Source organism: Falco rusticolus, chromosome 10 (assembly GCF_015220075.1).
Source record: "Falco rusticolus isolate bFalRus1 chromosome 10, bFalRus1.pri, whole genome shotgun sequence".
Lineage (NCBI taxonomy): Eukaryota > Metazoa > Chordata > Aves > Falconiformes > Falconidae > Falco > Falco rusticolus.
In genome coordinates this window covers 25,594,345-25,622,269 of record NC_051196.1, presented here as the reverse complement: position 1 = coordinate 25,622,269, position 27,925 = coordinate 25,594,345, and positions in this window count along the sequence as shown.

The window sequence follows — 27,925 nt, the reverse complement described above, 5'->3', positions numbered from 1 at the left end:
CAGGCGCTGCTGTATTCACCTTGACCTTCTTTAGTCTGATTCTCAGCCTGTACCTGCACTCAGAGCTTCATCTCTAATTCACGTGTGCAGTGTTCTTAAGGATATCAGCACCTATTTATGCCTGAAGATCCTCAGCTTAGGCATGCCTGTGCAGAGTAAATGGTCTTTTGTGCTAAACATTTGCATATTTCTGCAAACTCTGGGAGGGAATGATAATTTCTGTTTTACAAATGGACAAAAAGTGCAATATGTTATGTTGCTATGGCCACATGTTGACAGATCTAAGAACAGAACCCAGATCTCCTGAGCCCTGTTCCTTCACCAAGTGGCCATCCTTTCTTTCCAATAACTTTCTGCAAACATGGACTATTTTGATCATATAGATCAGGCAGCACTTTACTACCCCTGCATTTAGATTGCTTTACCCTTAGTACTTCTCAGCCATGTGTCGCAGGTCCCTAAACCATCACTCCCGAGGGTGTGCTACATGATCTGCCTGAGGCAGTAATTGCACAAATTATGATACCATGATGTATCAGGGCAACAGGCAATAGCTGTAATCAATGCATAATAAGGTACTGATGCTTCCTAGCTGTTGGGTGAGGATCAGTCTTCTGAGTGAGCACGACAGAGTTTTCTGTCTAGATTCCATGGATCCTATTTCTCAAATCTCAAGTGAAAGGCAAGAATTACACCTATGTTTCAGACCCACAACTTCCGTCCCAATAAATAACCTTGGTGGGAAATCAGCAGTTCAGCTTTTTCCAGTTGTTCTGTGAATTTTTTTGTTTGGTGAAGCAGCTGTAATTTTTTAGCTGCATTTCAGGCCATTAATGATAAAATCTGCTACAGAAGACTTGCAGGTTTTGGTGTACTCTTCTTAATACCCAAGACACTGTTCCGACAGCAAGTGTCACTCCTTCCTTCTTTCTTTGAAAGACCTGGAAGAGAGCAACATGTATCTCTGTTCTCTCTCCACATTGGACTCTATCCTAATTTAAATCTCTGCTGATGCCAGTTCTATGGTGAGTCTCTAGGATGCAGTACATTGAACTAAGCATTTAGTTGTACATGCCTGATTCAGTGCTATGAATATGAATGTTTCATTTGCAGTGGAAAATAATTTAAAACAGTTCATTCAAAATGCATGATCATACAAATTCTAATCATTCTGCAAGCCCTATAAACCCAGATGCAGGTCTTTTGCTGCTGGCTGGTTTACGGAGATCCCTAAGATTTTTTTATATCCTACAAAACAAATGCAGTTTCTCAGCTTAAGCTCATGATTCTCTAGAACCAGGCCACCAGTTCACCTGCGCTGAAAACAGTCTTAATGTTTTTGGTAATGTTGATGAAGCCTGAGTCAGAGGACTTCTGTCCAGAAAATCTTTGGAAGGTGGCATGTTTCGTTTTTAAGTTGTTCTACAAAATGTTTCTTGCATATGGCTTTTTTTCTGCATTATGCTGTAAAAATGTCCAGTACTATATCTTTTATGGATGTATATCTCCCCGTGAAATACTGTGTCTGGAACATTGGCAGGATTAGACCTCCAGTAATTGCAGATTTCAACATGGCTGTAACTATTTACTGAATGTGGAAGCTGATATAAAAATAAGACCTCTAGGACGATGCCTGACTTCATTCTACTGTTATTAAGTGAAGGTTCATTTTTACAGAATAGTTTGTTCAATTTTATTCCATATTAGAGGAGATCAATGAAATAATATGATATTTGACTAAAAGTGACATCTAGAGTTGTACAGTAATGTTTGCTTTTCTTAGCAAACTGACTTTTCCAAAAAGACTTTGATCCTTTCCTTGTATCCACAGACTTTGAGGAGTCAGTGCCTCTGAGATACTTCAAAGTATAACCTAGTGACATTATGGTTTAATAAATATATAGCTTTCCACTTTCACTGCCACTGACAGAATACTCTTTTCAGATTTCCTTTACCTAACTTTTAGTATGCCTTTTAGCACTGAACTGGCCTGTAGCTGCTCCCATAACAAGAAAATTTGTTCTCCTAATTCTAGCCACACTGTCTCTCAGGCATCAATTCATCACTTAAATTTGTCGTAAGTGCATTAAATAGAACACTGAAATTGTTCTTGTCAAATAATCTCCAAGAAGTATAGAGTATGACTCTGCTACATCCTTGGATTCTGCTCTGACATTTTACACTGTCGAAATAAAGCAGATGTTACCCTCCTCCCCAGTAAAAATTCTTTAAGCCATTAAATTACATTATAATTTATACATATTTTTATCTGCTGTATTTGCATGGCTATAGTTATGGATCTGTCAGTATTTTCACTATAAACCCCTATTTCCAGGGATTTAGACAGTAACTCTGCCTTAATAATTTGCTCCAGGCTAAAGCTTAAAATGCAAAGTCTCAGGCTGAGAATAGTATTTTTTTTTTCTTCATTTTGAAAAGCAAATCATTTTGCCTGTTCTTAAGCATGGGAACTGCAGTTGTGCCTGCAGGGAAGAGCTCCCTGGAGGGGGGCTGGGGGGGAGTCCTCCCAGGCAGAAGATGAGCCTGCTCAACTGTACCCTAAACAACAGGGTATTAAGTGGTTCAAGCAAGAAAAACGTTTCCTAAACCTCATAAAAAATAAAGGGGTATCTATGCAATAGTTCAGAGATTTAATGCAGCTTGTGAAGATGTATGCCAGATAGATTTAAATTAGGTAGTTGGATAGTGCTAGCAGTACCAATAGTTCTAGCAGTGTAGAACTCAGCACAGGTTTTTGGGTGGGTTGTGGGTTTTTTTGGTTTTTTTGTTTGGGTTTTGTTTTGGTTTTTTTTTTCCCCAACAGTGTTCCCAGATAGCTTTTGCTGCAACTGCTAAAACTTGGCTGTGCTTTGGTATTTAAGTGGAAGCAATCCCCATCTCTTGCCAGCTGCCATGGTAACAGTCTTGCCCGACTATTAGAAAATGAGTATTATTACCCCCAAAATATGACAGTGCCTTTGAAATGATGAGATTTGGGGTCTGTCTGTAAAGATTTTGGGGGGTGGCTTTATTTGTCTGGAGCTCTTAAGCCTTTCAGTCATTTCAAGCTTATTTTGAGAACATGTTTTGAATCTTTTTGCTATGTGAGAAGCTGGTTTTATGTATTGTTATAATTAATAAATGATATCTGGACTAATGAGATGATTCTAGGAGCTGTGATTTTAACAAAAATGCAAAAAAAAAAATACTGCAGGGCTTGAAGCAAAATTGTAAGTTGCCATAGATCATTTAAATGCTTTCTGACACTTTACATATACTTGCTGTTTAATTTCTCTCCCTCCCTCACCCCATTTTCTCTCTCCCTCTCTTACAAAGTGCCACAGACAGAAGAGCCTAAATTTCTGTTCATCACCCAAGAAATCAGATGGAGGGTGAATAAATTGATCATAAAAAGAGAAAGCTACCATTATTTGCCTGATAATTTCTGGTAATCAGCAATAATGAGAACAGAAATAGAGAAAGTTCTTGCTAATTACATCATTTTTTTGTGTTCAAAATGTTAATGTTTTCATAAGAGGCAGCAACCATTCAGAAGAAGAAAAGGGTGCGTTTTCTTAGAATATTTGTTGCAGGTGGCTATTGTTTAAAGAGGTTTCTGTCTTTGTATGTCTCGTTAATTATTTAAAATGATCTGCTATGATATTCAACTGATCCTAAATTGCAGAGATTTCTGGAAAAAAATATTTTTGCTGTGGAGTTTAAAAAATGGGAATGAAGGTAATGAAATAACTGTGAGAAATAAGGAAATAAGATTAGAATTGACCTTGCTGCTATGAAGACTCCTCTCGGCTCTTGTGGAGGGGGAGGGGAAAAATCAAAGATGTTAACCTTATTCTCTTTTTTCCCTTGCCTGAAGAAGGCCTCTTGGCACATACATCACATCTAATCTTATTTCTCTTTCTTGTATATATTGCATTAACCTCAGTTTGCATTTGGCTTGTTTTCTGCCTTTAAAAAATGATGTGTGGGGAGCTGTACCTTCTGTTTGGCAGTCTCCAGTGATTTGGATCTTAATTTTCACCAACAAATAATTTGGTTGGAGGGCAGGTCAAGTGGCCTCCAGGCTAACTTAAAATTGGTTTTGAAAATACACCATATGTGTTGACAAAAGGGTCTGTCAGTACCCTGGCTAAGCGGCAGGGAAGTCAGGCAGCAGGCTTCTCCAGACACGGGGACGGCACCTGTGGTGGCTGGTGCAAATCAGCCTCCAGGTTAGCCTGAGCTGTAGCACCATATGTTGTGGCTTGCCATGTTTTATGACCCTGTGGGGTACAAAAAGGTTGTTTTAGAGAAATGTACTGGGTTTAGATCTATGCTGTGGCTGGCAGAGATGTTCATTTTGCAAGTGGGTGCAAGAGCAGTTGTTTGGGAAGTGGCTCATCATGCAAGCCGTTTAGAGATATCAGTGTGCCTTTGTCTTGACTCTGCAGTCACTGTTGCTGTTGAAGAACTTGCTGGTTCTCCAGGCTTTTGTTGTGAATTCTTGTGAATGTTGTGAGTAAAGATAGAGTCCAATGGAAAAAGTTCCGTGATCTGGTGTGTGCTGAATGCTATCTGCCTGCTTGCACAATGACACGAGTAAGGAATAGCACTTACCTCCAAACCTTGGCACAAAGCATCCACCTGTGCTTGACCATGGTGATCAGCCAGAAAGCGTATAAGGCAGGTACTTTGAAGAGTCTTCTCACTATGCAAATGCTTGGAGAACCACCAAAATCCAAATTAAGCTATATAATGCCATTTAACAACAGAAGCAAGGGTTGGTACAAGGGGCAGGAAAGATGCTTGCTCAGTCCTAACAAAGTAATAACCTGCAGATGTACCACCAGAACAGCAGAAGAGCCAAGAGTTTAGTCCTATCTCAAAGAGAGGGCTATCCAAGGACAAGACTGTTGTGAACTCTCTGAATTTTATTGGAAAACTCATGACACTTGGGAACATTGTTCACTGGAGTTTGTGTGCTGAATTGAATGCACCTTCCTGATAACTGGGAAGATGTAAACGATCTCGGCTCTCTCTGTGCTTCCCTTACCTACTCTGTGCATCCTGAAACTGAGAGTTTTGGCAGTAGGAACAGATTTTATCTTACTATTTGCAGGACTGCTGCTTTTTGGCAAGGGCTCAGTTAATTGACAAAAAGATCCTTGACCAAGAAAGAAGTGTGTCTGTATGTATAGAGATATTTATACATATACACATTGAAGATAAAAACATTCTACAAGCAGAATTGAACAGAAGAGTACCTGTCATGGAAAGACTTGTGCTTTGGTCTATGAAATGGGAATATGCTGCAATTGTAGTGGAGAAACCAGAGAAAACGTGATGTTTATACTGTGCATTTTAGAATAGAAACCCACAAAACCAAACATGTTTCCTTCTATATTGTTTAAGTAACATTAAAAGCAAATTTCACGCTAACAAAGTATCATGAACAAAACAATATTTTTTTCTCAGTATTTGTAGCATATTTACAAAGTTTCCAAACATTCCTAAACCATGAAAATACTGAGGCATATTCTTTTATATATAGGAATACAGAGTTGTTATTTCTTTAAGCTAGGAAAGGGAAGATTTTCCAAGTTAGATATTAGATCTTTAAGTAAGTATTTGCCATGATTTCCTCCATGTTATGTATATAAGGGCTTGTGCTGAGGCCAGTTATTATTGTGACAGTCTTTTTTGTGGAAAGGAAAAATAAATCTGCCATACCACCCCCACTGCAAAAACTGTAAGGTTGAACTCTTGCTTTTCATACCTGCAGATGTACTGGTATTTTAGAGTGCTTCTGCTTCCTTTAGTGTTGCATATTGATTAAGTTACTCAGTATTTGACAATGTGAAGCTTTTTTCCCCTAGATATTTGTTAGAGAAAATCTATGCTTTTCCATTTACAATGGAAAGCATTAATCACGCACCTCACTGTTTATGTGTCTTCCTAATGGTAAGATGTGTACCCAGCACCTAGTGACTGCACAGTACGGTATGTTGTTTCTTGACACTCAATAATTGCTGTCAAGTAAAGAATCCAGCATTTGAATAACTGATCATTTAATTTGTTTCCCCTAAAATGATATTAAAAATTCTCTTTAAAAAGCAATTTCAACTTAGACGAAATTATGATTTAATGCATGTATATTAGGTTTGTGTATAGAAAAAACATCTGCTTTTATTTCTTGCTTCCTGATTTCTCCCCATTTCAATCTGAACAGTTTCTTTGCTCCCCCACCCCACCCCAAACTGTAGAAGAAATCAGTGGTCTTGAAATAATTCTGTCAGTCGATGCTGCTTATAAAAACCTGTGAGGTTGCATATTTCTATATTTTTGTATTTCTTTTAATAATTTCTAGAAAAACAGCTATTGATCGTCATTTTGTGAAGGATAGAAAGCCTTCTGTCAGAGTTAGTCTGGCTACTGGGGTGCAAACTATATGATCTAACAATATATGAACTGTTGCAGTAATTCGTAAATTATAGATGGATGCTGTGATTCCACATTCTGTAGCAATCAGGTGCTGCATACAATCCTTTCTTCCACCCTTGCCTATTCTCTGACAAAATACAAGACTGAGTTTTAGTATAACCATTCTCTTTTAGCTTTATTTTATAAATATGTCTAGTAATGCTATTTTCAACTCCTTTACAATACTTACAATCAGCTTTTAAAGGAAGAGCAGATTTCTCTTTTTGTTTCTTCAAATAACTTTCTTGAATATTCTTCTGGGAGACATCAAAACTGTCTCTAGTTAATGGTGGCAGTGTACATACCTGCGACATCTTTTTGATTCTTAGTCAGTCCTTTTCTTTCAAAGTTGCATGAGAAACCATGTGGCCTTCTCCTGCAAAGCCTTCACACAGAGAGATAATACTCACTTTCTATTAAAGATACAGTAAGGTCTGCAAATGTCTTAAAGGGTAGGATGGGAAACTCATTTGCAATTTCTCAAGAAGGGAAAAATGCACTAGGAATTAAATTCGGTAGCTATAAATTTTTGCGTGTATGCGCATGCATGCTTACATAGCGGTGACTTCATTAGCCAGTCATCAAAGGGAGCTGTGACTCATGCTCTGGTAGTATTTAACTGTATGGAAGATATACATATTAAGACTTAATTCATATTTAATTGGCAATTAGGAAGGAAAGTTTTGAAGAAGTTGATTCCCACTTCTTTTGCCTTCTGGGCAATACTAGACTGTTAACCTCTAGTGACGGTTATTGTAAAGTAGGTTGAAGTAGCAGAACAGGAAAAAAACAGAGAATGAACTTTGAATGATTTGAAACAACCCATTTCTTCTACCTCCTCCATCACATGCGCACTTACTCTTTAAAAAAAATAAATACACCATATATTGTTTACCACCATAAAAGTAAAGACTGAAGTTTGATCATAAAATGTACTTCTGCATCAAGAAACCTGGCAGAAGAAATCAATAAAGAAGAATTGCTTGTCTTGTTTTTTCCAAAATAATACTCAGAGAAAATATGATAACACATCTTGAAGGCAGGTCAGGAAGGGCAAGTTTAACTGAACAGAGGCATCGCATGAACAAAGTGTGCGACTAATCCATATATTCCTTTATTGTCTGGGCGCTCTCATCCCTTCTCTGTTGGACTGAATTCAAGCAGAACATCTTTTAATATTTTGTTTACCCAGCTTTTTCTACAGCCAGTTTTCACCATTGAATTAGCAGGATTTCAGTGGCATGCAGAAATGTGGCAAGTTTAAGAATGTTTACTTCTACTATCACATGCCTGTACTCCTATCCATGCACTGGGTGAGATTTACTCTAATCTACAGAGCCTCGCCCGTCAGTTATGATCACATCTGGCATGCTGTTCCAACGGTGCTGGCTGTGGATGCTCAAGGAGAGGAGAGGTCACTGGTTTTCAGTGATTCTTGTTGTTCCTCTTCATATGAGTGCAGGCAGAGTGGTTGGGTGCTGTTGTCTCATAGCTATATTACATCACTGCTTTACCGACCAGCTTGTGCATCCTCAATTCCAAATGTATCATCTGGGCTCTCACCTTCAGTGCTGTCAGTGGTCCTGCTTCTGAGCTTGCTGACATCAGCCTGCAGACAGTCATCACAGATGAATCCAAAATGGCTATCTGAATGTCCTTTGCAGGCAATTAGAGGCAATGATGTATGCTGTTAATGAGTGTCCTCTATTGGAAAGTGGTAGCTTCTAATAACATTGGACACTACTGGTGAAGCAGCTATAGCCTGGTGTGAGAGCGTTCGTGGAGCGGATAGTTTTGACTGCTATGGTGGAAATGACTGCAAGTGACAAAATACCCAGAGGCAGATCTGTATTAAATTTTGTTCATCACTTGACTTGGGTTTTGCTAAGACCTACTGTACATGTGAGAAGCAAGAGGTGGTTTTGTTGTTTTCTTTTGTCATAGTTGTATACTTTTGGCAATATATGTGGTTATGAAAATTTTATATGAGACAAGAACGCAAAGCAGAATACAGCATGTAGAAATGGCTGAGTTCCCCTTTGGCTGTCCTTGCCAAATTCATCATCACTCTTTCTGTTGACTTCCCAATCATTTCTTGAGAAACAATTGCTTCTTCCTGTGGAAACAGGTATATTAGTGGAAGCTCCAGCTCTATGCAGCATATGATGTTGGAAGTTTAATTTAGACTTGGAGAAATGAAAATCTGTGAAAGCAAATTTGTGCATTTTTTCATATACTGCAAGACACTAAACTATATTAACTTTATCCAATGACTTTTGCTCAGCCTACAGATTCATTTTGTGGAACTGGCAACACCGAAGCTGTAGAAAGCTACAGAAAGACATAAGAGATGCTTTATAACAAATGCAGTCACCTTACCATATCCAGTTTCCCAGAGTAAAGATTAACTATTTGTACTCTTCAGCATTTCATTTTGACATACTAGAACTTAGTTCCTCTGGGTGCTACCTCCTTTTAGTAAATATGCAGCTATTTTTAGATATACCATAAATATATTAAACCCATGGTGGTTGGGTTTTGTTGGTTTGTTGTTTTGGGTTTTCTTTTTTTTTCTTTTCAAGGGGATACAGGCATTTTGGCATTCTCTAACTCCTGTGCCTTAGCAATATATTATTGCTCTCATTTTGACAACTAGGAGCTAGGATATAGAGACAGGAAAGGTCAGCTACAGTGTGGCCACCCCTTGATGCCACAGCATTATCTGCTGAACGCCTGAACACAGGCAGGGGCAGCGCTCTGACTACAGGACCAACTTCCCTCATTGTGTAGCAGTATGCAGATTTCTAATGACTTCTTGGGAATAGGCTCACGAATGCAAAGATAATGATGATTTTCTGTAATGGTGATAAACAGATTTCTTTTTTTTTTTTTCTTTTAAATTTCAGTGAGGATCAAGCTCTGCATAGAGCCGTGGAAGCCTGAGGAGCTTTAATTACTCAGCATCAGAAAAGCTTAATTTTGCTGAATAGAGTCTTTCATGGTTTAGTATGTTTCTGATATGCCCTTGAAACATCACTCACAGAAAACAAATAGACAAAAAAAAAAATGGCAAAGTTTTAATTCACCTGCAGTGAGTTTTAATGAAATTCCATAAAAGCACTGTGAACATGTCCTAAAATTAGCTAAAGTATTCTGTATGTGATCCTGATGTATTAATTATTAATGCAACTCCACGACTGAAAGGAGTCAGTTAGTCTGGGATTTTATGGAATGACTGAAAAGTAACTGCAGACACAAATTCTAAGAGGAATGACAAAAGTATTTAGAGTTTCTTGTTATTATTTTAGCAAAAACATGATTGTAACACATTCTTGTAGTCTGCATTAGCTATTTTGAAAGAGGCAGATGCAGTGCTGCATTGCATTGGTGACATTTTCCCCCAAGTATTTTTCAGGCTATTATGACACTTCATAGAACAGCCCACAGAGGTTGGTCATTAGCTCCTTTAAGATTAATCTTCTGTCTGTTGGCAAAGAGAACAGAAATATGGAAAGATTAGGGAAGCACAACATACTGCTTGCTTTTGAACGGAAAAGTAGGTTTCAGATTTATTTTCCTCTTGATTGTCATTTTTTTATAGGTTGATTTCATTTGTTCTTTGGAATTTCAGTTTCATCACATATCACTGTATGATCAGTTGATGAAATAATTGAGGGAAAAAATTAATGAACCAGCCTTTCAAAAGTGTATGTCTGCAAATCTGAAAAGCTTAAAGTGCAGTTCTAAGAAGCTAAACAAAAGCTAAATTGAAGGGGAGGACCCTTCTTGAAAGAAAATTAAATGACATTAAAGATACTATTATTTTCTAAGAAATAACCTTTTTATACTGAAAATAAACTCTTTTCAGAGATATAGAACATAGTACTTCTGAAAAAAGATTGGAAGGCAATTTAAAATTTCCCAAAAGGGCATATGCCAGTATATTCCAGACCCCTGAAAACTGGGATGACATTGTGGTGTGCTTAATTATAGACCAAAGTTTTATCAAACTGAGAGAAATAGAAAGTACTAGACCAAGTACAAAGCTGCAAAGAATGTTCAGTGGTTTAATACTCAAAGTAATTTTTTTTTTTTTTTTCTGAAGACCAGCTGCAGGACCACTGATAAGAAGTGCAGGGGGAAGGCAGCCTTTGGGCTACTTGTTCCATTATCTCTGGATGAAGATGCCCTCGATTATGGATGGTTGTTATATCCACCCCTATCTGAATATAGGGAAAATACTTTTCAGAAATATTTTAGACTGAATAATAAGTGAACATGAATTTTTAAAGGACTTTTTTTCCTTCTTCTAACAAAGAAGTAATGTTTTTTAGGGAGGACTGATGTTTACTGCTGTAACAGAGTGTAGGAACACCCATGTCAAAAAACTCTTCCAGCTGCCCCAACCACAAAACCTCATTTACAGAGTATGAAAATGCTAGAAGTCATTCTCCACAGACTGGAAATGGATATTGCCTTATCCCTGCTATCCATCATGGCTACACTACCAGAAAACACACCAGACTTCCTTGCTGAAGTGAGCAAGGCAACCAGCTCAGAGGAGCACCAAGGCCCAGGGCTTTCTGGTGTGAGACACCTTGCCATTAGGTAGTGTTGTCCTTACACACTAGCCCTTGCCATGTTGAATGCGTTTTGTGTTCCGACATCAATTGCTTGTTCTTGATTCCCTTCCAGTGGTTGTTTCATGCAAGCAAGAACAGGTCGTGATAAAGTAGAGCAGAGGATTTGTTATTTAATTTCACTTTCATGTGTGTGCTCAGATAATTTTCTTTCTGGTCAGCAATTCATGATTATGCTATCCAACTGGAAAAACATGTAGAAATCACGTTTTTCATAAATTTGGCACCAAGACCCTACAAGTGAACCTGCACCTAAAATTCCTGTTTGTTAGTGTTACTCTGTATGTTCTGTATGAGCCCAGAACACCTATGTGAGTTGATTTTTAAGGTTTTATTCACCTTGAGATGTGTGTGCTTAGGCATCGAAGGAGACAAGTGTCTCTCATTCAAGATAATAAATGTGTCTTGCTGAAACTCTGCTCTTCTCTCTGAGGAGCCTTCCATATATTTTAGCTTTGCACCTCTTGAGTGCCACATGGCTGAAAGCCACAGACGATGACATCAGGTGGAGTCCGTCATGCATGCCTTGATGTCATTACTCTGGGGGAGAATCTTTTCAGAGTGACATGGCAGCCCACCGAGTGCCATCCAGATTTACCTTGAAAGAACCTGTGCACTGAGGATGTTTAAAAATAAATGTGTATCAACTCCCTTTTCTCTCCAGACAGCAAGTATCCCTAAGGGACATCCAGTGGTTTTTTACTCTTTATCCTCCTGTTCCCTTTCCTTTCCCTGTCCAGGCTTTTATTCTCTGCCCATCCTATCCCCTCTTAACATTTTCTCATTTCTAATTCCCTTGCCATCTTCTCCCCGTTCCCTCCTCCTGACTGAGCTAATTCCAGTCCTCCTCCTCTCCCTCGGATCTGTGCTGCCGAGTCCTCACGACCGTGCTCACAGACCCCTCCATCCCTCTGTTACGAACCTGAAGATGACGGAAGTGACAGGCGGAGTGGACAGCTGGAGTTGGTCTGACATGACAGTTTTCCCCTGTGCCAAAGATTAGTATTGCCACCATGGTAGCCCAGCCAAATATAAAATACAGCCATAGCCTTTTCCGGAAATATGCCCTGTATAAATTCCAGTCCTCGGGTGAGAGAAAAGTTGACTATATCTGATATCATCTTTTTTTCATGAACATACACAATTTATATATACTTTTTATTTCTAAGCTTCCTTCCAGCCTTCACAGTCTAAGCAGCAGTTCATAAGCTCAAAGTGACTGACACATATTCAGCTGTTAAAACTTGGTTGGTATTCTGTGTTAATTGATAAATACTGACAGGAATGCGTGTGTTGCTATTTAGTACAACTAGACAGTAGCTATCAATGTTTACTCTAATCGGGGAAATGAGCTAAATTTCATAGAATCATACAATCATTTAGGTTGGATAAGACCTTTAAGATCATCAAGTCCAACTGTTGAATATATCTTTAGAGGAAAAATGTTTCATGTATTGCTCTATAAAAATGCTGAGCAAGCTACAGTACTAAAAGCCAAGATGACCTGGATTTTATTTGTCACTGACTTATTTTGGGAATCAGATTTCTTAGTTTGCACATATGCCAAAAGGGTTTAATAACTTACTTCTCAAGTTAGAAAAATTAATAATTGGTAACTGTTTGGAGACTTCCAAGTGCAGTGCTGTATAGATATAGTCCTAATTGCAACTGACAGGTTTCAAAAAAATAGCTGGCTATAGACATAATAACATCCCATTCCACTAGATCAATTTAAAACTACATGGAGTATCATCCCTCCCACTTCAAACAACTAGTTTTCTTTGCCTTTGTGAAAGGAGAGTTTGGGATTGCAGAATATGGAAAAACCTACAAAAACTTCAACAGTTTCTGTCATAGCACCTACTATTGCCCACTGCTTACGGCAACAATTTTCTAGCCTGTGTTTGGCAGTATTATATTATTTGGTATGACAATTCTCACGTTACTATTACAGAAAGCAAGATTGGATTATTCTCTCAGTGACCGTAAGTTAAAGCAGCACATTAGTGCCTTTTTTACTCACCTTACAGAATTCCATCACATGGTAGAATTGGAATCTGCCCCCTTCAATTGGGGGATCACAAAGTTTTTTCACAATTATTTTGGATTAATTTTGTGTTTTGCCTGTACCAATCTGAAATTTCTGGGGTCTGTCATGGCTGATCTAAATTAATAACTAAAATACTAAAGCTTTATTGCCATAAAAGGATTTCTGTTTCCCAAATGATAAGAATGTTATGACATGTATTGATCTACTGAGGTGCTAGTAGTCACTAAAAGATGGATCTCCCCATTTATTTTTTGTCCTTTTGCTATTACCATATTTATTGAGAACATGTCAGAACAATTGGCACAAAACCTTGAGATGTTGATAAACTGATAAGCTGTGCATATATTTGAAGCAGTAGTTGATCAATGTATATTAACTAAGGTTATTTGGACAGGGAAATGTAATACTTTCCACGTCTCCTCTTGGAAATAAATTTAATAGTCTATCTCACCTCCCATGTGTTTCCCAGTAATCGCCTTCAGTTATTTTTTTCCCAATTAATTACAGCCTTTTAGATGATGAACGGAGTGTCTCTCATGGGGACATGTAGTCAAAGTGCTGCTTGGAAAAATTCTTCTTTGAACAATGCAGCCTTACATGCAGATTATTTCTAAGCAGATTTTTTTCACTATGTCATACTCTTTTTAATGTGTATTTGGAGAACCTAGAATTTATTCCAAGCTTTTTTACAACTAAATTAAAGGAGAGGAAGGAAGCACCAGAAGGAAGATTTCATCCACTTTGTCAGTGTAAGCTCCTGGCTATTTGGGATTATTGCCTTGTTTTTGTGGGGGTTTTATGATCTTTATTGTGATGTAAGGAGGAAAGAGCATAGGATTTATTCAGTGTTCTTTCCTCTTCTGCATGTGTGCAGTTCCTTCCTCATTGTTCATTTACAATGCTTGTTTAGCGAACACACAACAGCGGCAACATTTAGTAGGAGTGAAAGATTTTAATTGTAGTCATCCAAGACCACGACGAACATAAACCATTCTATGTGAATTATGCTACAGCAGAGAATATAACTGAAGAATAATGAGGAAGCAAACAGAAAATATGTGCTGGAGGGGAAAACTGGAGACAGGCCAGACTGCAGATTTCTATAGTACTTTGTTCCTCAAGCCATATACCAGCCATGCTACAAATATATCCAGGAGCAGGAATTAACTGCTTAAGAAGGTCGTGCTAATGGGGATAATTTTAAAGCATCAGAAGCTAGGCTGTTTGTGTTTCAACACCCGTAAAAAAGGTATCGTTTGGTGGGATGCTATAGTATATCCACTAAAGTAAATCTTCATGCAGACATCTCCTGACAGGCATGAATATGTGGTATGCATCAATAAATAAATGCTGTGTAATAATATTCTTATGGAAATTACCATATTGCAGAGAATATATTTCACAAAAATGTTCACAATATCAAAAGCACATCATCCACTGTGCTGCTGAGTTTCTTCTTGGATATTGGGGGCATGCTTAAGATCTGAGTATTTCTAATGCTATCAGTGGGCCAGACTCCTGGTATCTAAGTGATTGAGTCCATCTATCAGCTTTGGACCATCATGGCTAATTTTTCGCTTTAATATCAAGTTACAGGCCTGAATTTGATTTAGCCTACTCGTGCGATCAAGTTTATTCAGTGTGGGCTTCAGTTAATAGATGGACTAGGATTACAGAATTGATTTGCATAGAAATTAGAATTGATCAGAACTAAATTATTGATTATTTCAAGTTGAAAAACATTCTCTTCAACCTAGCATTTTCACAGAGCAGCTCCTAACTGATGAGCTTTTATCATTATATAAATGATAACATAATAAATGTATGTAGGTAAGGTGGACTTTGCTGACTATTTTGAACATTGTAGAATGGATAATGAGTTTGAATCAGAAGAACTCTCCTTTAAATGCTATGAAGACCTTATGATACATTCCAATATCACTTCCAACTTTATTTGAGAATGCATAATGTTTGATTTTCTGTTTCATATTAAAAACGTAATCTGCTCTTCCATTAAAATATTGAATTAAAAATAGTCCTTCCTCTTAGGTTCAGTTTTTTGGGGTGGGGTGGGTGGTTTTGTGGGGGTTTTTTTGTAGGTGGTCAGATAATTTCTTGAAAGTCTCTTATGGTTCTTTCCTGCATTAAATTGCAATAAGTTTTGTTTCTGCTAACCCTTCTTTTTCTCTAAGTGCTATTTATTTAAGGGACTCACGAACAATGCCATTTATGTGAGAACTATGAGAATAAGTTTTAATTCTCAGCTCTACTATGTGATCCCTTTATGACACTGAACAAGTGAGGCTCTCTGTATACTGTTTCCTATCTAAGAAAGGCAGATAATAGAATTTTCTTAACTGGCAAATCTTAACAATGAAGGTATTAAAGGTTATGTGTACTTGTGCTGAGTTTTAGCCAGAACTTTTAAATAGATACAATTTTTGAGGTAGGTTGAGAGCCGTTTCCTTCCTTTTATTTTATTGCTAACCTCTGTGAAAGTTTTCTTCTTGTTCCCTCAAAATTGTGTGCGTTTTCAGAATTTGCTGGCTCTGTAATCAGAAATAGCTGATTACAGGTGCCAGAGATCCAATTATGAAGTTGTCTGATTTTAGAAACTTCAGAAGCAGAATTCTAGAGTCACTTTTTAGCTATTTAGTCTCCATCTGAGGGAACTCTATACAGATGGATATCATGCTGGAATTCAATAACCTGAATATTACTTTGATTTTCTTTTGGTAACTGAAGATAGTAACTCCATCAGTATTTACTTTCCTACAGACCTCCCTTGCAATGACCTTCCTTTGGTTATTAAGGTAGGTGATTTCTTTTTTGCCTTTTGAGCTACATTCATGTCATCTAGCTTGCTAGTAATTTGAATACCAACAAACTGGGTCTTTCTGACAGCCTGGGTTTGACAGGCTGCTCTAAGTCCCTCCACTGAATTGTTGGTCTGTCATGTTATTTCCCCTAGTAATGGTATAAGAGCTGATAGCAACCTGAATACCTAAAAATAGACAGAGAGAATAGGCCTTAGAATTCACAGCTGGTATTTTATCATCTTGGCTCCCTCTGCCATTGCATGGTGGAATGTGATAGCTTAAAATAACTAAGTGCCATTTTTTTGCCAAAAATATAAAATGTCATTAGGTATTACAGTATCCGTTTCAGCTATGGACACTCCTAACACTTCCTCCAGCAGCTTTCCTAGCACAGCTAATTCCAAATACCGTTAGAAATAAAACTTTTGCAGGTGACCCAATTTATCCAACTGGGAGAGACAGATTTATTAAACGGGGAGACACATTGTACTCCATCTGCATCCGTGTGTTCAACTCTTCCAGACTGGCGTATGATCTTGTATGGTCCTTACAACAGCTGCTTTGTCTTTGCACCACAAGTCAGGTAGTGAGTAAAAGGATAAAGTCTGCTTTTACTATCTTATACTTTCTTCATAGCCACAGGCTAAGTTTTGTCGTTACAAGGAGTATTCATGCATATAATGAATATACAGTAGATTTGATGAGCTTGAGCCTTCTGTTTCAGATGGCGTTTCAGCAAGTTGTTTCGTTGCTGTAATGCAAGCAAAATGTTTCCTTGTTTTGACAGAATGTGTGTTGCTACTATAGATTTAACATGCCTCTCCTGAAAAATATATTGTGTGATGGAATTACCTCACAGAAAGCCAAGTGGCAATTTTTAACAAGCTAAGAGATATGGAACTGTGTCATCATTCATTTGCCAGCTTGCCTGGGCTTCAGTGATGTTAATCTCTGAGTAAAAACCAGATGAGTGCTCCTCATCAGCTTTGTCATTGTGATAATGATCAGAAAGCAGAACTGGAGGTGTAAAACCAAACAGCTGTATTACAAGCCTTATTTTAAATCAGACAGAGGGACTGTTTTAGCTGTTAAAATATCTCACTCACATCCTGATTCCTCTCTATTCTTCCCATTAACTTCCATGAGAGCCTTTTGGGCAGCTCAGGTCAGATGGGAAGGACATCTGCTAATGTCTCAGATGCAGTCCCTCCAGCGCAGGGTGTAGCTAGTGACGTGGAAAAGGAAGAGCTGAATTGCTGCTGACATGGTGGGACAGGTTTTTTGAACACTTCCATACAGATCTCTGGTGTTTGAGAGGTTTGACTGAGCTCTTAATAGGTGGATTTTATAGGTAGTTACTAGTTGCAAACGCTTTGTAGTTTGTCTAAACTTTTCTTTTTCCTCTTGGAAATGCATTGATAGCTTTTGTAACCGTCAGACATTTTAGTTTTAGTGTAGTGAGGATGGGAAGGGGTGAACTAAAAACTGTACATTGTGTATTTTATCATAGGAAATAATTAGTGGGTAAGAGAGTTGGGTTGTCATAAATTTTTATGCCTGTGTTAAAGCAAAATGAATTGTCAGACAAAGAGGAAAAATAACATTTCAGGGCCCCTTGCTTGTGTATTTTTTATACCTTTGCCTCAGATAGTTTCACTAGGCCCAAGTGCCTCACTTCATCCTTTCTCCTCTCATTTCAATTGTTTTGGAAGTTCCAAGAGCATCTTGTTTGATTTAATAAATGTTTTGTCAGTCATAGGCAGATTGTTTGCAGAGCTGCAGTCCTCTTAGGTATGTGTTTATGAAGTATATAAGCCTGTTAGTGATGATTTCTCTTCATATTCTCTTGTGTTTTGTATTTCTGTAGAGCAGAACAGAAACATTGTATTGTGATAAAGTTGGGATGGCGGCTGACTTCTTCATCCTCCTGAGCTGCAATTTTCTGAGTTTTCATCTTTTGTTCAAGTTTGGCAAAGAGCGCATAATTATGCACTTCACACTTTGTCCTCCTGAGCTAATGGTACAGATCTTGCTTCTGCCAAGAATCTGGATTCAACGCTACCCTGGGCTGAATATTTGAATTGTCCAAAGTGTTTGGAGGGTGGCAGGGTGGTCATTTCATTTCATAAAAGTGTATGTAGAAAACACAGGACAGAGGCAAGAAGTGCTTCATTAAGGGTGGACAAACTGGCTTTCAGAAGACAAACTGCTCTCCAGAGGGATAATTCAGCAAGTTGCTGAGCAGTCTGGCTAGAATTCAGAAAATCATTTAATTGTGTGCTTAATTTTAAATATTCAAGTAGTTCTTTAGCTTTACAGGGAAAAATCCATATGCGTAAAGTAAAACAGATTAGAGTGTTCACAAACTTAAGCCCTATATCGCTCCATTTCCCTGAATTTTGCTCCATGGCTTCCAAGTCACGATTCCACCTTGGAGTGATTTTGTATTTCATAGCATGCATCTTCTCAGTTGTGTGCAACCCTCAGTTTCAGTTGGCTCATATCTAGGACGTTTCAGGACACTCACATACAGAATCTTCAGAACTGTTTACAAACAGTAAAATAACAATGGGATACTGTTCTCGTTGACAATAAATGAGTTACCTGTCCTTCTCAGGGCAACAGGTTTCAGCTCTTCATTGCTGGAAAAGACAGCAGTAGGAGAGGACTCCTCACTTAGGAGAAAGGTTTTGTTATAAGTGGGTACATACATTAGCAATTAGCTGTAGCATGTTGGTTAGGAAAACATATAGAAAACTTCTGGATAATAAGGTGAGTTCAGGCAAATGTTTCTAAAACACCTTAAGGCCATACTCAAATTAGCGAATGAGAAAATTGTTCAGAAAATAAGAATCTTGCCATACTCAAAGACTACCATCAGCAAAGATGCTTAATTATCCAGTGCATATAATAACTCCCTTGTGGAGTTATATGATAAGCATAAAGGGCATTGAAGTCAGAATTACTCTGAAAGACTTTGGCCTGAAAAACAGGGGTAGTGAAAAATGATATAACAAAGAAAATAGTTTGAAACAAGTTGCATCTTTACAGTAACTACTTCTTTTTAGGCATTCTGTAAATAACAAAGCAGAAAAACAATCAAAAATTGTGTGGGCTCGAGTCTCTTCTCTTTTACATGAGCTTAATTGTGTTTCACTGTTCTGTTCCTGGTTTTCATTAATACCAGCAAGAATGAAGTCAAGGCTTACTGCTTCCTAAGCTGCTCAATACAGATCCATGCAATTCTTTGAAAACAACGGGAGCAAAGCAATCTTTTGGGTAACATAATACAACCCTTGAACTTTGATCTCAATCAAGGCAATCTAGAAAGAAACAGGAATGTCATAACTCTTAAATCTTGCAACACTGAAAAATAACACTGCTGTCAGAAACCTACCCACAGAACGCTGAGAAATAATTCTCCTGACCTACAGTACTGCTCCATATGTTGTATATACTAAAGAGAAAAACTGGGTTTTATTTGTACTTACAGCTCCCACCAATTACAGCTAGAGTTGTTGCCTCCCTGTGTGTTTTCATTGACACAGATGGATAAAAACAGATAAAGTGTGTAAGATAGAGAATACTCCAAGCTCTCATGCTACACCATAGACATGATTTAAATTCCGTTATACCTTCCTAGCGTGAAAAGTTCTCTGAGAAATAACCTTACTGATTAGGGTCTGTGTAAACTAAAACGTAAAGCCTTTGTGTTAGAATTCAGGCTTAAAGATGGCAGAAAGGATGTAAGTGATCCCTTGGGGCTAAGAGATATTTAGTACTGGTCGTAAGCTGCACATGAGGATAGAGATCCTGCTCATTATAGGGAAACGAATCAAGACATTTTGTCTCATCGAAATGACCAGTAAGTGACAATGTCCCGATGTACCCACTGTGCAGAGGTCTTGTGCTGGAGTTGCACTGGCTTAAGTGGCAAAACTCTTCTTTGTCCCCTGCTCCTGTGCTACTTGGTGCTCCTCCACAAGCCTCACATCCCATAGTGGCATGTGTGCAGCTGGTCCAATGAAGAATGAACGCTTGGCCTGTAACGCTTCCACCTCGCAGCCAGCAGAGCAAGAGTTGCTACGTGCCTCCTGATGTTCAGAGAACATGCTCACTGAGGTGGCGATAGCACACACACCCCATGAGCAGGGTATGGTTGTAGGCTCCAGCTGAACGGGCCTCACGTCAATCACGGGCGAACGCTCAGGACCGTGAACTGGCTGTTGCTTGGTTACAGTTTTTCCCAGCTGCATTGGAGAGTGCTCTGAAAGGAGGATAGCTTCAACCTGACAGCAATTACAGGAGAGGCAGGGCCCAGCTTTCATTTTAGAAACCAAATATGCAAATAGTCCTTTCTTTGCCGTTAGCTTTCATCATAGTCGGAATGGGCTCCCTGTGTTACAAGAGCAGGGTTGTAAGGTACCACAGCTGAGATGCTGAGCATTTGTGTCAACAGCAATCCCCTTCATCTCCAAACTGTGAGCTAGTTTTAAATATTAAAAAAAAAAAAAAAAAAAAATATTCTGGAAGTAGCTGAGGAATAGGTTTGGATTTGAGTTACTAGTGTCTCTTCTAAGAGCTGGTTTGAAGTCAATCAAGCTTCTGTCATGTATCTCTAGAAGTTTTGTGAATGAGAACTTCATGTCCTGGATCTTACTTTTGTAAGGACCCTTTGTTGCTGGTAGGGCTTCCCGTGGTAATTACCTTAAGCGAAAAGCTCAGGAAAGTAAAACAGGACTCACACCAGTCACTGTACCTGCAGTGCCAAAAAATCCCACTTCCCAACAGACAAACCTACAATAACAAATAATGTTAAAATTACAAGAGTGATCACAGTGTATCAGCAACCACAGGAGATTTTTCTAATTTTACAACCAGCTTTAAGGTTTTTGTTAGTTTCAGTCTCTCTTGAATTTTCTATTCACCACAGCGAAAAATGGTGTTTAATGGCCTTTTTGAATCTTGCTAATGAAGTCTTTAAACTTTGCAATAAGCACCCTAAATATAAGTGAAATGACGACTTTAAATTTGCAAACACAATGATCCTGGTAGTTATGAAGGCAGGTAATGTTACATGCATGTGATGCAAATCTTCGGTGCTGTGAAAAGTTGTACCTTTGAATCACAGGATGTGGGAGATGAAGGGTGTAATGCTTTGAGAAGCAATTTTCCAAAGCATATGCTTTCAGTTTAAAAACATTGTATTAAAGCAGTATCTGGAGTAAATGGCAGGAGAGCATGAAAGAATGCATGTGGACAAAATGCCTATGAAAATTAGGTAAAATTGCGCTAAGTTTGAGTGATTACTGCACACTGAAGTCCTGAAATTTCTGTTCCATGCAAATCTACAGATCAGGCCACAGATCTAGAGGGGAGACACAGAAACTGCAGATGCGATATAAAATAAGTGACAATCAGAGAAATACTGTGCTTTGGGGGAGGGCTCCAATGACACCCAACACCTTTTGCCACGTTTGAACAGATAATGTGAGTACTATTCTAATATTAATAATAAAATTTATAGCTAAAATCTCTAAATTGATTAGCTCATAAACAAACCAGAAATTATATGCCAGTGTTTCAGTTTAAAAATACATTCTTGGAAGATCAGAACTAGTTCTTAATGATTTAGAAAACCAGGAGGAAAACAGCCCAAAATTCATGATGCATGTAATTTGCCACGCATAGTTTGACAGGCTCCTACTAATTGCTACACGTTCTTTGCAGAATAAATACCAGCTTTGGTGGCACTGGAGTTGTAGTATTGCTTCTATTTATAAGGGGCCTTCTGGGTGTCATTCTGAAATTGCCACTCCACCACTGGGAAGTGGCTTGGGGTGATACTGCTGGGTTCTCTCTGCTTCCATTAGCTTCAGCTGGGGTAGAGGTGATCCAGACTGTGCCAGACCAGGCTGCTGGGGTAGAGGTGATCCAGACTGTGCCAGACCAGGCTTTTTTGTCTGTGGAACAGGAAGGCTGCTTCTCATGGACTCTCCGATGGTATTTCTCTAGGCAAATGTTCTGTCCATGGAGAAAAACTTAATTTCCTGCACATACTTACACCTAAATGCTAAGGTTTATCTGAAATTACAGACCCAAGGTAATCTCTGTGATAGGACACACCTACAAGTTCTATTTCTTTCTTTATACTGCATTAGGCAAAACAGAAAAGTGAGTGCTTCCCATGAGGCTTTTTTAACATAATTGAGGACACTGGTGTCTTTGTAAAACTAGCTTAGACATTCTTCCAGTTGCTCTGTCTTCCATGTAGCTTTGAGTGATGATTGCACATCCATGCCATTCACAGCTGTCTCATTATCTTTAAATGGCAGTCCTGGACATATTTACTGAAATAGGTTAAAAGTGAATGTCATGGCTTAACTATTACTTGGTTGCTATTAATGTTTATCAGTGTTCTTTGCATTTGAATGGACAAAGGGAAGATTGCAAGAGGCAATAAATGTGCTCATCCTGCTCAATACAACATAATTGCAGGGTCAGACTTAAAATGTTTTATATCAGTTTGTTCTCAAAGCTGAAAATGCTTTTAGGAGTCCATAGTTGCGCTGGAGTAAGGCAGTTGACCTGCTAACCAGTAGAGATGGAAAGGCCATCCCAGCCTATATGCTTCAAGAGCACTTAACAGAAAATCCCTTTTTTATGTGCAGGTATGTGTGGGTATTTTTGTGCACTGAAAAATCAGTTTCCTTTAAGAGTTCCCAGAAAATACCTTGTATAGTAAAGATGCAAGCATTAAAACATACATACAGACGACCCTCAATGATCTGACTTCTCTGAAGCTCTCCCTTTGATTCTGTCCGCAGGTAATGCCATACTGGTATTAGGAAAACAAAGCGGGGTAGGGGGGATGGGGGGAAGCAAAAAAACCCCCAAGGGCATTTAACGACAAATTCTAAAAAAATTTCTTCCCTGTCCTGTCCTCCCCTAATCAGACAACAAATTGTTTAATGAAAAGCTCTGAGGGCAGATGAAACACGTTAAAGGAAGATGTCTGCTGGGGTCTCTGTTACCACAATCATCTTTTTTTTTTTGTTTTTAAGCAGACTGAAACCCCAAATAGCTATATTTTTTGACAGAGTTTATAGAAGCAGAAATTTGCAGGGGCAGGAAAACCAGACTTTGTAATGAAAAATAAAGTAACTTTCTTTGGAGTTTTTGAGCTGTAAGTTATGAGGGGGATGATAGTACAACATGGGTAAGTGGGCTAGCAAGTATATTCTAAACTGCAGGGGTCCTCAAACTACAGCCTGTGGGCCAGAAATGCCCCCCGCCAGGGTCCTCAATCCGGCCCCCAGTATTTACAGACAGACAGACAGACACACACGCACACCCTGCCAGGGCTTGGGGGGGGAAACCAAGCAGCCGCAGATGACTTCCTGCCACTTCATCCACGTGCCGGCCCCCCGTTTAAAAAGTTTGAGGACCCCTGTTCTAAAGGAATCAGCAAACGTAAAGCTTTCTTACATCTTCTGTAATACACATGTGCATAGGTGCATATTTGTGTATGACATATAGATATGCAGGTATAAATTCATATTGCTTGTGCACATACTCTCATTACTAGTAAGTTTTGCTTTTGCAGCACAGTCCATGTTTCCCATTTGTAGAGTTTTTATTTCCCTTAACTACATGGTTCCACAAGAAGAGAGCTGAGCCTCTGCTGGGCAGCGATGCTGTTTTGCCTGTCCTCCAGGAGCTGTGCATAATGTTGCACTAGGGGTGTGGGTGGTCAAGTAAAACAAGAGAGATTTACTGGGTAAAGTTTGTGATGCCAAACTGGTGGCATCAGTGGATCAGAGGAGGAAGGTCCAGTTGCTGTGCCAGAACCACATTAGACGATGTCTTTTGTGGGTGAAGACTGTGGACTTGCAGATCTCTTCAGCAGGTGAGCACAGAGCGCTCTGCTCTGTGCGTCGGGCAAGGTTTAAAGTGTCATGTCTCTGTGGTGGTGCCTATGGTACAAGTAAGCTGGGAAGTAGGGCATTTGGGCTCTCTGAACTGTTTCTATTAGAAAAAATCAATTAATTATCGTCAGTGATTGTTAATATTGATCATCAATTATTAATAAATCAGGTATTGCTTTGGAACGTTTTCTTTCTTTCTGAAGAATATGCAAAGTCCTTTTTCACACTGAACTGTCACTCCTTGCTAGTGCCTCTGCTTTGTAGCAAAGCAATAACCTCATATTTTCCTGTGGCTACACAATATTTCGGCTGTGCATCTTTTTATCTAGTATCACTTTCTCTGTTTTAGAGAAATAATTATTTGAGATTGTCAGAAATAACCACAAATCAAACTGCATTTAGCCCTTCCATTAGATTGAAAGTGGTTGCAGTCACCTTCTCCTGAATTATTGAGCTAAGAGGTCACAAGTAACAAATGCAATAAAAAGCCATTTGCTTTAGGGCTATTAGCACATTTTGAAGATAATTATATAATTTTTCAAATATTCCTAGGGATTTACTTCAGTAATACAATCATGTATTTGAACTTCAGCAGTGGAAAATTATAGGTAATTTCTGTTTGTTTCTATAGTAATAAGGGTAATTACTAATAAACAGAACACTGTATTCTGATAAGTCATGTTAGGAGAGCCTCTGAAATAAAAAGTGATGCTAAAAGAGTACAGTCACTCTCCAAGTTACCCTGTTTAAGTTTCTAAATCATAACATATGCTGTAGTCTGTTAGCAGACACTGTTTCACAGCCCTTATCTTCCTTTAAAACCCATTGCCATCAGTGGAGCTACCCCCGTTTACATCACTTAAATATATCACTACAGAGTTTTAAATACATTGGAAAATAATTTCATCTAGATAATTCTGCCTGCTTTTACTGTGTATTGATATCAGAGGTCTATTATTAGAAGTCTAGCGGTATTAGAGCTCTAGGTAGATCCCATTTTGTGGAAATGAGAAAGATGTGAAAGCACATTGGACTTTTTTTCAGTTTGCTTTATCTAACATATTTTTTTTCTTCATACTCGTATTATTGAGAAGATAGAAACTTACTAGTTAACTGTCTGTGAAAGTCAGAAACATATATTAAAAGCAGGTGACTCTCTGTGTAAGTTACTGGGTGCTGGCACACATCTTGCTTAACAGCTAGAACTAGAGGGATGTACTAGATTTGCTCAAAAAATCTGGTCAAAGCTACAGGTCCTTCAGTGATCTTGAGCTGTCTCTTATTCTCCATCAGGTTGCTCCTTTTGGTGGCCAGACAGCTTTATCCATTTGTGCAGCAGATTTAAACAAGGATTATTTTTTTTTACTTTTTAGGAGACTGTACCTCACAGTGTAGTTGCCGTCTTCGTTTTCTCTACCACCAGCTTTAGCACTGCTATTCGTGTTGTCACGGCCACTCACTAGAAGAGCAATGTTTTCCTTGCTGTCTTTCCAGGAGGATAACCACAAATACTGCGGGAGGGCTGCAGGACAGAAGTCAAAGCTTCTTTGAGTCCAGAAAAATTAGGGATAAAAACTCAAGAAGTACTGTCATGCTCTGGAGTCAAGTCCACGACATTTGTGATAAACTTTCTGGTGCAGCAGTGTGAATTGCTGCCTGAGTTCAGGGCTGTATTTGCATGGGTTACTCCACAAACCATGGTCCTGACAACATGGGGGGCAGATTTAGCGGCGGCGGGGGGGGGGGGGGGGGGGGGGCATGTCTGCTTTGAATCTGGCTCCACACATCAGTAATAGAATTGTTCATTTTTTTTGATTACAGAAACATTTATACCTGCCTATACATTACCAAGATCACTGATATTAAATTTACTATTTTTTATCAGGCTGGTAAGCAGGAAAGCTTTTTCCTTGGAAACTATTGCAGTTTAAAGTGAATCCATTGATATAAAACTTCTATGCCAAATTCTCAGCTGTACACTCTAGTTCTGCTCAAAAGAATGAATCTGTGCCAGTTTATGGTGTCTGAGACATCGGTCCCATGAGTCCATTTTTAGATTCACATTTTGACTATAATTGTATTTTAAAGTGTAAGATAGAATGAGGAAGGATGTATTATCTGGCATTTTCTTCTACTCCGTTAAAATGATGCTAGGATAATGGAAACGGGGGGGAAAATATTCACTTACTTAGGCAGTTTCCAAAATTGCAGTTCTGCAGAAAGGAGGAAGTGAGTAGTTATATATAAAAACATCAGTAAATTGTCAGGCAAAGTAGCATACATGAAAGAAGAAATTTACCAATTAATCCATATTTGTGGGCAATATGCATGCATAATTTCTTCGGTAATATCTGCAAAGGCTTCCGTTTGCATAGTCAGCCGTGTGGTCTGGCAAAAATGGTGCAGGGCTCAGGTAAGTTTTGCTTTGCATTATGCTCACTTGACTGTACTTAACTGTGCATACATCAAAAACCTTACTCTTCTATCTAACAGATAAATGACTTTGAAAGATACATAGCCATTTTTCTTGGATATATATGAAGATGAAGATAATGTCGAGCAGTTTGGTATATTCACTTATGAATAATTCATCCAGCTACACACAGTTATTTTTTATTATCATTATTATTATTAATTATGTGTGTGTAGCTGGAAAAGACAGGAAGGCTGTAACCGCTGCCTCATGAGAGATGCTTAATGTTAAGAATTTGGTTAGACCAAGATATGTGATATGAGAAAAGAAAGACAGACAGTGATAAATAGAGCAGAGGACACAAATGCTTTAATAATGTTGATGGGGAGAAATATCATTTGTTTGAGATGATGGAGCACAGGCTACTACTAGTTCTTCTGCCAGGAGTTTAGCTCTTTGTTGCTTTTTATGAGCTACTATGAGCTACAGATATTCAGAGATGGCCTGCCTATGTTAGACCACATCTGGCTTAGACCTGCAAAACACTCTTCCTGGGGACATGGGGTCGGAATTATGGAAGCATGTTAGGGAAAAGGGCAAGAAGCGGTGTCCATTATAGACCGGACATCCAGAAGAACATGCATGGGCCCAGAAGCAGCCCTGTCTGAAAAGCTGGACTGCAGTATTCTTGATTGCACTTTATTTAACTCTAAAAAAGAATAAAAATTAAAATGTTTGGAAGCAGAAAACAAAGATGCAGAGAGGAGCTTCACAGCAATAAACTACTCGAAGACAATGTTTCACTTTCAGTATCCCCCATGCATTAGAGAGATGTCACCAAAACCTGATTGAAATTACATCAAATGCAATGCTGCTGATTTATTTTTGGTTTAGCTCAAAGAAAATTTTTAAATTTCATGACAGAACTGAGTAAAGCCTTAATAACAATTAATCTCCACAGAGATACTTAAAATATCTATTTGCTGTGTTTAGACTTTTAGGAAAACATGTACGGAAATAAACTGAACTTAGTGCTTGTGAAAAGTTATTAAACTGGAATTCTTCATTATGCAGTACATATATAATATAGGAGCTGCCCTTTGGGAATCTTTTGTTTCTTGTAATGCATAAGAATAACTGATTTTTTTTTCAAATGGAACTAAAAATCAACAAAGTATTTAAATATGGTTTTGTCACTTTTTATCTACCTTTAATACTCTCCTAGGCATTAGAATGCCCTGTGTCCTTTAGGTAACGATACCGACTGTAACCATGACACTAATAGTCCGTATGGGATAGCAGGGACGCTGCTGCAGCCTCACCAGCGTGCAGGCTGGGGATCTGGAGGGCAGGACGGGCACAGTCTGCCAGCACGGGCTGCTGCTGGGGCAACGCTGCTAGGGCTGCTCACCTGCAAGCGGAGTTGGGTACACTTGCACAGTGAAAAGTCAATTCACTCACTCTGACATTTTTTTTTTTTCCACTTCAGTTCAGTAAGAGTGGCAGCTGGCTATTCAGTTACTCAAACACCCGTAAGTGTTCTGAGGCCAGCACAGCTTCCAGATGACCCACTTCTGCGCTGCACTGTTCTTTAC